General features: G+C 45.4%; 1 long non-coding RNA gene across 1 annotated transcript; it reads right to left on the reverse strand.

Annotated features, from left to right (window-relative positions):
• Nucleotides 1-5,883: 5,883 nt before the first annotated feature.
• LOC128332684 (uncharacterized) lies at nucleotides 5,884-7,674 on the reverse strand. The gene is made up of 2 exons (XR_008310721.1): nucleotides 7,424-7,674; nucleotides 5,884-7,334 (listed from the first exon to the last, which is right to left on the reverse strand). It is a non-coding gene; the product is annotated as an uncharacterized LOC128332684 (long non-coding RNA).
• Between the last annotated feature and the right edge of the window lie 1,587 nt (nucleotides 7,675-9,261).

The raw sequence follows: 9,261 nt of genomic DNA on the forward strand, positions 1-9,261 counted from the left end.
TCATATGCAACCAGGGTGGACCCTGCTTAGCTAAGGGGACAAGTCATGCTTGCTACCACAAAACTAGCTCTCCTCCTGTTAGTCGGGCAAGGATCCAGAGAACAGGTGGTAGGCCGCACCGTCCGAAGCAGCTCGTCCACATCCTCAGAAATCATAGATTGAAACTGATCCAGCATAATACTGCAAGAGGGATTGCTGAACACCCCCTTCATAACCCTTGCAGAAATAGTGGAGTCCAAGTCAGCCCAGAATACAGGAGATTTTATCTGCAAAGTACCCATTAAAAGCTTTACAGCAGAACAAATTCTCCGGGGACTGATTCCAAACAGAAAGAGCAGAAGTTAAACTCCTCACAACCTGGGATAGCTCTGCTGAACGCAAATCTGCATGCACAATTCATGCAGACCAAAATTGGTTTTTTGCCGCATGCACCACTGTCACATAAACCTTCAAATGGATCCAGTGCTGTGTCCTGTCAAATTTGAGCCAGGTTTTCCTCCACTTGTGTTCCAGTCACGCCTACTCTGATGCTTCAGCCCCCGCAACTCCTCTGTATACCAAGGGGCCAATTTTGAAGCAGGTTGGAAGGGACGCTTAGGAGCAATCGTGTCTCTTGCCCTGGTGAGTTCCATATTCCAGGTTCCCACCAGGGCCTCCACAGACTCACTGGCAGCACCAACATTAAAACCCTCCAAGGCTTTTTTGGAATCCTACTGGATCCAGCAGCCTTCTCGGGTGGGCCATTCTAATAGGTCCACCACCCCTGCAGGGGTGGGTTGTGGCTGTGAAGCAGGCAGTGGTCCGTCCATAACAATGGGGAAACCACAGGATCTCCTGACGATGGAGCCCAACAGAAGACCAAATTGAGTGTGTTTCCGGCACCATGAGTTGGTCCTGAAATTAATTGGGATAGGCCCATCGATTTCATGGCCTCTATGAACTCCCAAGCTGCACCAGACAAGCCAGCCCCAAAGTGGATACTGATGTCGCCTAACATCAAAAGTCTGGGAGACTCCAACACCAACTCTGTGACTGGTTCCATCAGCTCAGTTAGGGAGTCCGTTGGGCAGCGGGGTGGACGGTACACCAACAGTCTATCCCTAGTTCCCAGCCTCAAAAATAGACACTTGGTATAAGTCATCTGTCTCACAGAGGCTCTGGTAAGGGAGATGGTATTCTTATGGACCACAGCCACCCCACCCTACCCCACCCCACCCACTTCCCCTAACCTGCTCCCCATCAGAGTAATCTGATTGGAGAAGCTGGGCCCAAACTGGACCCCTTTCCTCCCGCAGCCAAGTCTCAGTTATAGACTTATACAAGCCGGGTCAGCTCCCTGCCTCACCCATGATCAAGTCGTGGATGATTTCGGTCTTCTTCTGAACTGACCTGGCATTGCAGAGGAGCAAGGTCCTGCTCCAGTGAGTGTATGCACACGCTCTCTACTGAAGGAGATTCGGGGCAGAAACCCTGTGTGTAAAGCCTCCTGCAAACTCTAGCCCAGACCTCCAGCCCCACCCTAATATAACCTTCTCCTAGACCTCAGTCCCACCCCGAAGGCCCGGCACCAAAAGCTGGCCCCCTTTGGAAGCTGGCCCTCTGGTGCACCTCCCTCCTTTTTATGCCTCCAAGAGCTCAGCAGCCCCTCCCAGGGGTGCACCAAAGTAATTCAGGTGCCTGGACCACCCAGCCATGAGACACCCCTCCCGCCACCCTGCATGAGGCCCCCCAATCTCATTGGGGGGGCCGCCCCTCCAAAGCTCCGCTTAAAAAAATACTTGTGCCTGGGGGGGGGGGCTGGAGCAGTCCTCCCTCCCCCCTCCTCCGGCGGCAGCCAAGAGAGATGCTGGACCCATCTGTTGGGGCCAGCATCTTTAAGAAACTGCCAGACGCGCCCGTGCAGTTTGGAGATCGTTGCAAGCCTAAACGTCACGGGCTTGCGATGATCTCCTCTGAGCAGGCGTGCCTCGCAGTTTCTTAAAGATGCTGGCCCCAACGGATGGGTCCGGCGTCTCTCCTGGATAGAGCAACTGGCCCTATCCAACCCCAGCACGGCACCCCTCCTGACGGCTGCTGCGTGTGTCCACCTTGTGTTCCAGCATTTCCAAGCATTTCCTAACCACACCACTCTACCTGATGGATGTCCAGCCTACAGGCAGCAGGCAGGGTGGGAGAGAGGAGAAACCTGAGTTCAGTGTTTCAGCATGATAACAACCAGAAAGCGGGCCCTGCCCAACCCCACCAAGGCTTAATGTCTTGAGGTACACCAGAATTTTCCCTCGTTGTCTCTGTGAAGACCACAAGCGGTAAGTACATGGTCATTTTTCTTATCGGATCCGAGAGGCTCTGATCTCTCCTACAGTATTTTTAATTGCCTAAATAGTTTTGTGTATTCCCTGCCCCCCCCTTCCCTGTAGCCTGTGATAATTTAAATTGGGTCCCTCCTGTCGTCTTAAATGGGGTTACTTCACCATGCTAGCTTTCCCCAACCCATGTGTCCTTTGATCCTTATCTTTTCCTATGTGAAAAGGCTTTTCTCACGAGAGGCATTATTAATTCATGTGTGGTTTTTTAAAAATAATAATATTATCCTTTTAAGTTTTAGTTATTTGTTTCAAGTTAGACTTACTACAACAACCCTGTGAGGTGGGCTGCCTGTGAGGTGGAGTTTTCTAACTCTTGTTTTTCTTGTTTTTAGAACGTGCTGGTGTTGCTGGAAGCCAATCCTGAGCTATCTGGAATGCTGGCCTTTGTGGATGATATTAAAACTGGTTTCCTGTATGCCTATAGCAATGAGATATGTGCCACTCTGTGGGGAGGCGGTAGGAAGCCATGCTCTGATGATACACAGTCAGATTCAGATGTTGATCCTACAGAGCTGTCTCAGACAAACTCATCTGCAGAAGCAAAAACTATTGCTTACAGACAGGTTGGTACCAAACTGTCAGGCAGCTCTGAAGAATCAGACGTTTGTCAACTGACTAGTTTTTTGAAACACCCTGTTAATCTTTTTCACTGAGTTAATTTTGACACATCTGCATGCATGGCATTATATTAAGGGTCTAAATTCAAACAAGTATCCTCCCTGGCAAACTAGGAACATGCTACCATATGTATGTATGTATGAGATTTATACCCTGCCCCTTCTTCCAAGGAACTCAAGGTCGTGTTCCCTCATTGTATCTGCACAACCACCCTGTGAGGTAGGTTAAGCCAAGAAGAGCAAATGCCCTTCCTAGTCTAACACTCTAGGCACTACACAGCACCGACTCTCTGGAGTACTAGTACGCTTTGTAAACCCTCTCCTGAGCTTAGGAACATCAGGCTGGGAGCTCCCTGGCTGCCTGTGAGCTATCTTATAGTTATCCATGCTCATCTTTTAGAGGAAAAGACCTTTCATACTTCAAAAAGCAGGCACTTGTTTTTGTGTGGATCTAGAGCAGACAATGATTGGCTGCTTTGGAAAACACATAAAATATAGTACAGAGCCAAAAAAACCAGAATTGATTCTAAAGTGTTTAGATTGGATAATTCTGTACTGTTGATGAGAAAACAAACAATCTTAAAGACATATGATATGTACAGCAGAGTCAGCATACATTATGTTATATACAACATACAAGATGTATTTACACACACATACACACACATCATATTGCTATTTAGTTGTTCACTGTTCTTTTGTAAGGAAAGTGAATGGCTCTACATGCATAAGGTCTGGCCTACACACCTGATGAAATATCCTACATGTCCAAGCATGAATCTTGTATGTAGCTCCATCATGTAAGATGAATGCACACAGATATGTCATTGTACATACAAGCAGGAAGCAGCAATCAATTCACTTCAGGACGCCCACACAATTTTCATTTTTACACACACACACACACACACACACACACACATACACAGAGAGAAATGGTCTGATATGTAATTGTTTTGTCAACAAATTTAATTTCTTTTTTTAAAAAGGATTTGTTTTCTAGAAGAGAAAATGGACTTTTATAAGAAATAATTTAATTTCTTATAATTTCCCTTGGGAGGTATTAGCTAGTCTGGTTGTTTTCCAGTGATTCTAAGTTAGAATGTTAGTGACTAGGGCAATACAGACCTTTCCATCTCTGACACAGTTTTGCACCTAGTCCTTGTCACTGTTTCTTTGCTTCCGTTTTTAACAAATCTCTCCCCCTCCCTCCCCCGCTTCTTCCTACATCTCTAATATGAATTAGCCTGGATTAGGCATTAACTTGAATAAGGACAATTATACTGACACTGCTTCCTCTTACTAACCTCAACCTGGCCCATAGCTAACTAGGCTCTCCCCACCCCCACCCTGTGTTCTTGTCACTTTTCAACCATCTAGATTTCCTTGGCCTCAGACACTGTTTTTCACTCAATCCTTGTCAATGTCCCTTCTCCTCTGACACAGTTTCACAACTAGTCCTTGTCACTGTTTCTTTGCTTCTGTAAATATCCTACATGTCCAAGCATGAATCTTGTATGTAGCTCCTTTGTGTAAGATGAATGCACACAGATATGTCTTTATACATACAAGCAGGAAGCAGCAATCAATTCACTTCAGTACGCCCACACAATTTTCATTTTTACACACACACACACACACACACACACACACACACACACAGACACACACAAAGAAATGGTCTGATATGTAATTGTTTTGTCAACAAATTTAATGTCTTTTTTAAAAAAGGATTTGTTTTATAGAAGAGAAAATGGACTTTTATAAGAAATAATTTAATTTCTTATAATATCTCTTGGGAGGTATTAGCTAGTCTGTTTGTTTTCCAGTGATTCTTAGTTAGAATGTTAGTGACTAGGGCAATACAGACCCCGGCTTGATCTGATGACTGCCTCTATTTAATTGGAAGTTCTCAGTGAACTATTAATGCAATGTACATTATCTCTTAGTGCTAGACACTCTTACAGGTGTCTTTGTAGCGCAAACATATCTTTAAAAACCACAGTTCTGTAGACTGTGGTATCTCAAACTTTCTTTGATTCTACTTCACATCTACAAAGCCTAGACCTGTCCCCTAACTAGGATCTCTCTCCCCTTTCCATCTCTGACACAGTTTTGCGCCTAGTCCTTGTCACTGTTTCTTTGCTTCCGTTTTTAACAAATCTCCCCCCCCTCCCCCCCCCCTTCTTCGTACATCTCTAACTCTGATATGAATTAGCCTGGATTAGGCATTAACTGGAATAAGGACAATTATACTGCCTCTGCTTCCTCAACCTGGCCCATCGCTAACTCGGTTCTCCCCACCCCCACCCTGTGTTCTTGTCACTTTTTAACCATCTAGATTTCCTTGGCCTCAGACACAGTTTTTCCCTTCTCCTTTGACACAGTTTCACAACTAGTCCTTGTCACTGCTCTTAATCTTTCATTCTTGCTTGCTTGCTTGCTTTCTCTGTCCTCAATAGGACTTAGTCTTGGTCAGTAATTTTGATGCATTTAATTAGTGTGTGTTAGTTGATTTCTAAAGAACCAGAACTCTCATTTCCTAGTGAATACACAAAATACAAACTCCCACCCCCCCACCAAGCGTCAGATAAATAGAAATTGCATCTGTCAGCCTACCTGTGCATGCACGCACACACACACACACACACACACACACACACACACACACATCAAAAGCCTCTAGTGGTCATTGATCTGATGAACACTTAACGGTTAGACCACACCATTTGAAGGGCCCAGTCCTACCAGTTTTTTGGAGAACTGGTTATTATTTTTTTTTTAAAAAGCCTTGTTTCTTAGACAGCAAGGCATTGTCACTGCATAACGAAAGAGATCATGATTTTAATGTTTTTAAGAAGCTGTACTTATCAGAATGTATGAAATTGTCCTACAAAAAGCATTTTTAGTTATTTATTTATTCAATTTCTATACCACCCTTCCAAAAATGGCACAGGGAGGTTTACACAGAGAAATAATAAATAAATGAGATGGATCCCTGTCCCCAAAGGGATCACAATCTAAAAAGAAACATAAGATACACACCAGCAACAGTCACTGGAGGTACAGTGCTGAGGATGGATAGGGCTGATGTTTCAGGGGCCTCTCAGGATAAAACTCCAGGCTAGCCTCATCACAGAGACAAAGAAAAGATGATCCAGCATTAATTGCAGGGCAACTTTTCTTTTTAAAGGGGGAAAACTTTCAACTTCAGAATCCATAGTACAAAGTTAATGTGTATGAGTTCTTAAAATCTAGAATATACCCTATTGAGTTAATCTGGAGAGCATTTTATTTTCTCTCTACAAAAATAACAACCCTGCTCTGGGGCTAACCCGGGGGGTACACAATTCAAATGTTTTGATGGGCTGGAACCAACCACAATGGTGTTCAGTGGTCAAGGTCAATTTTCAGCACATTATTGAATTAAAATTAATTCTTAAAAATATTAATGCAAGCAATTATTAGATAGTTGTGGATCTTTCCCCCCTTTGGCAAGGGACCCACAATTTTAACTAAGAATCATGGCCAGAAAATAGAGCCTGTCCTTGCTCAGTCACTGGGGCATCTAGTGAGATCTCCCTTAAAAAATGCCAGCCCCAAACAAATGCAAAATCCTCTCCTCTTTCTAAATTGCTGTCGATTTCATGTTGCAATCCTAGTCGTGCTTACTGAGGAGTCAACTAAGTAAATATTTCCAAGTAAACATGCACAGGATGGTGCTGTCAGGCAGTTTCAGAGAGGGCAGAGGATGAAAAGATGAAGAAGAAGAGGGAACTAACCCAAAGAGTGGCCTTGGGGTGCTGTTGCTGCAAGTTGTGACAATCAGTGGACCCACAAAAGAGTCCCTGAGGGCCTGATCTGGTCCCCGGGCCTTATGTTGTGCAGGCCTGGCCTAACCCTTGCTCTGTGCATGTCTGAACATACACAGACCTGTTCGGGGGGTGTGGGGGGCTGATGTCCAAACATGGGTGTTTGTTCTGCATCTGCTCTGGGCATGTCTGAACATGCCTGGACATGGGGGTCTGCCTGGCCATGTTGTGTGGACGCTCTCCACAGGGTCTCACTATACCCTTAGGAGGCGGTGGCTTCAACCTGCCCTTAGTTAGAAGCTTTCGGCTCCTTCCTGCTGTGATGTCATCATGCCCTTCGAAGGGCAGGGCTTCAACTTGCCCTTACTAGGCTCTGGCTTTCCCTTGCCCATCGTTCCTTGCCCTTACTAGGCTATGGCTTCACTTTGCCCTCACTTAGGCTCCGCCCAGGTACTATAGGGCTCTTCATTGATATCCAGGCCCAAGAATTTCTGCATTGCTATGCGAGAGCGTTTCCAAGTTTGCACAAGTGCTGAATTCTAAAGGGAGAAAAGAAAAGACTATGAGTTTAATGTCCTTTTGCACACACACACACAACCTCAAAACCTAGCCTGTAAAATATATTTACCTGTGGCTCAGCTGCCATGGTTGCCAGGATCTCTTGCCATATTTCCCTTGTCTCAGCTTGTTCTTCAGCATAGGTTTTCACAGGAGGTCCTTCATCATCTGCACTGGTGCTAATAGAGCGTTTTCTTGGCTTAGGTGTCGAATCTGGCTGATTTGCTGCCAAATTAGGGCTCTGAGGAGATCCCATCATCAAACCCACAAGCAAACAGTACAATGGTTACCTTTATGCAAAGGGGGCTATGCTACAAGCCTTGTAGGATACTCCATGCAGCAGCAACACTATAAGCCTTGAACGACTGGCTGGGAACTCCTTCCTATTGGTCCTCACATGTCAGGTGGGTAGGGCTCATGGTACAGGAGGCTCTGGGCATGCCTGGGCATGTTCTCTGGAGGGTTTACAACTCCTCCCTACTGTGGTGATGTCATGCCCATCAGTGGGAGGGGCTTGATGACATCTTGCCCTTCAATGGGCGGGGCTTGATGACGTCTTGCCCTTACTAGGCTCTGACTTCACTCTGCCCATATTTCTTGCCCTTACTTAGTCTGTGGCTTCACTTGCCCTTACTTAGGCTCCTCCCAGGTCTGTATATAATACTACTGGCCTTATTTCTTAGCAGACCTGGTTTATGCACGAGGCAGAGAGAAGCAGATGTGCGGGCGACTTCCTTGCCCTGGCTTGCAAAGAGTCTTCAGTTCTTGCAGCCAGAAGGAAACTGCAAGTCGAGAGGACGAGACAGATCCGAGGCTGCCCACAGTAGCAGGGGATGTGGCAAGGAGGGTTTCCAGCAAGCCTGTTCCAGGAGAAGATGGGACATTTCTGCTGAGGAGTGGCTGAACTTTGGCCAGTCACTATCTTTGGCCAGTCACAGGGTGATGGTAGACTGACTTTGGACTAGACTGGTAGACTGACTTTGGTAGACTGACTTTGGCCAGTCACAGGGTGATGGTAGCCCTAGCAGAGCCAATAAGGATGAGTTCAGTTCAGTCCTTTATTACGGTCATGGACCAGTGCATAGCTAAAACATACATACTTACATGCTTACATATAAGAAAAGAGACTCGGCATAATAAAACGGATTGTAACACAATAGTACCAAGTTAAAATTAGAACAGTTATGGTGAACTCCAAATAGGTCTGACTGAAAACCTTATTAAACAGGGCAGCCTCCATTGCAATCATGAAACAGGAATCTCAGGGGAAGAAAAGAAAAGAACAGAACATTGTTAAAAACCTGAGCGGATGGTGCAAATGATATGACAATACCTTGCCATTTTGATGATTAGGTTGTCATCAGAACTGGACAATAAGTACTTCAAATAGAAGTCATCCAAGTGCCCGGGAAAATGTCGCAACAAAGGGGACACTAATCTTAAGCGGGTGTCCCTATAAAAGTTACAATAAAGTATGGCATGCGCAATTGTCTCCACTTGACCAGACCCGCCAGGGCAAAGTCGAGCAGAAAAAGGGGTACCTTTCAATCTTCCCTCCATGACAGCAGATGGAAGCGCATTAAGACGGGCGAGCGTCAGAGCACGTCTAAATTTGGGGATGGTAACTAGACTTAGATAGCTAGCTGGTTTAGTGTTGAAGATTTGATCCCCTAGAAAGATATTCTTAGGCAGAGAAGCGACTTCTTCCTGCAGTTCCATGTCCATGATACGTTGTTTAATCTCAATCCTGGCAGGATCGTATCCCAATTTTATAATCTCATCCTGAGAGAAACCATAGTGAGCCAATTTGTCAGCAATTTGGGTCTGCCACTTAAATCGGAAACAATCAGTCTTAATAAGGGGGGCCAGTCCTACGCAAGAGAAGACAAATTTTAACCAAAATAATAT

Source organism: Hemicordylus capensis, chromosome 7, assembly GCF_027244095.1.
Source record: "Hemicordylus capensis ecotype Gifberg chromosome 7, rHemCap1.1.pri, whole genome shotgun sequence".
NCBI lineage: Eukaryota > Metazoa > Chordata > Lepidosauria > Squamata > Cordylidae > Hemicordylus > Hemicordylus capensis.